Source organism: Sapajus apella, unplaced genomic scaffold (genome assembly GCF_009761245.1).
Source record: "Sapajus apella isolate SASKATOON/1434 unplaced genomic scaffold, GSC_monkey_1.0 scaffold20, whole genome shotgun sequence".
Lineage (NCBI taxonomy): Eukaryota > Metazoa > Chordata > Mammalia > Primates > Cebidae > Sapajus > Sapajus apella.
Genome location: NW_022436960.1, coordinates 15,207,139 through 15,209,072, shown reverse-complemented (window position 1 = coordinate 15,209,072; position 1,934 = coordinate 15,207,139).

The following is a 1,934-nucleotide window of genomic DNA, read 5'->3' as shown; positions in this document are numbered from 1 at the left end:
GCCACCGTGCCCAGCTAATTTTTTGTATTTTTAGTAGAGACGGGGTTTCACCATGTTGACCAGGATAGTCTTGATCTCTTGACCTCGTGATCCACCCGCCTCGGCCTCCCAAAGTGCTGGGATTACAGGCTTGAGCCACCGCACCCGGCCCAAAGCAGTATTTTTAAATGCAGTCTGCTCTTCAACCAAAATTCAAAAAGGCTCACCAAGCACTGTACCTCTATCTTAGTGCTGAAAGTTGCAAGTAGAGCAATGTGTTTATTTCTTTGGAAGAATGTCCTAATATATTCTGGGTTGCTGGATATCTTCTAAGTTGACCAATATCATGGGAACCTAAATATTCATTGGGTTTATCTCTTACCCTCTGATATGCATGTATCTTACTGGGTCACCTAGGGTAGTAACATTTCCAATAAACATGGCATCGTCAATACAGCAGACAAGTCAGATACTGTGAGGTTTTGCAGAAGGTCAACATGATAGAAATCCCTACCTATTATATTACAACAGGGAACAGGAGAGTTAACAAAACAGTGAAACAGTGAGTATGCAGAGTTGCCCCTCTAAATGTAAAGACAGATTTCTTTTAATCATTTTTGCCAGTGGAAATCTAGTCAATAAACATTTTCTGTAAAGGGTCATACGATAAATATTTTCAGCCGCATGGTTCTGTTGTAATTATTCAACTCTGCTTTTGTAGTCTGTGGTCATATTTGGCCTATGAGCTATAGTTTGCCTACCCCTGACTTAAAAAAAAAAAAAGTGGTTTCCAGATTAGTAGCTGCATATAAAATGCCAAAGACTGGGTTGATCTTCTTCATTAAAGGCACCATATTTTGTCTGCCATGCAGACAAAATATGAAAATGCTCCCTATGCAGCCTTATATCTGTCTTCCCACTCCAGGCCAATGCCCTCTAGGTCTCCTTCCACATGTGTTCCAGGTCCTGCAAATCCCTTTCAGTATAGGCTATTCCTCCTGGAGCAGAGGTTGTACTTCCCTGATCAGACTGTGCTGACAATTGATTCTGGTCATTGGCCTGGCACTAATGAGACTTGGCTCTGGAAGAGCACTAGTGCCATATTGCAAAGCACCTGCCTTAAGCGGTGTCATTTCGTTGTCTCCAGGAAAGGGGAGACTGTTCTCCTCAGGCAAGTTGAAATCAGTTGCTTCTGCCCTCCTGGGCAGTTCAGGGACATCTCAGAGTTCAGAATTCTCAGGATAATTTACCCAATCCAAATATCTCTAATTCAAGTTAGGGGTCCCACTCTTTTCCCAATAGGGCATTAACTCTGACAGATGAGATCGCTGAGACTATGCCTTGAGTCACCTGTGCAGCTCTGCTACACTGAAAACTAGATGCTGGGTCTGCTTTTCAGCAGTCTGCAGGAAGTGAGTCTCCTTCAAAGTTGCCATAGAACACTCTGACTCTTTAAGAGTGTTTTTACTTGGCAGTTGGCCATCATAAGCGTCTCATTTTCTTGTGCCAAGTCTTTCAATGCAGTTAAGAAACATTCCCCTCAAAAATTCGCATAATTATCATTGCCCTCAAAACATTCAGGTACAACATATCCTAGTGCCACATCTTATGCCTGCACCTCACTCCCAGTTATTCTCAGGTCAAGGGGAAAAAATGACATAGAGGTATGGGGTAGGAACGCAGAGGAAGCCAAATGGCCATATGCAAATTAAAAACTTAGGACTTCTGAATAAATTGGGCTAGAGATGTATTTTGTTTGGCAGGCTCAACTTCCAGAAAAAATCTGAATTTAAATATCTTTAGACAGAGCATGCATTTTCCTCACTTGCCACAGTTCCTGTCAATGACGACAGTGTTACTCCACATGTTCTCCTTCCCTGCCTGACTTCTGAGGGGATTTGGACTTAGCATCTCTGGATGTGAGCATTACATCTGGTAAGAAAACATAATGAATT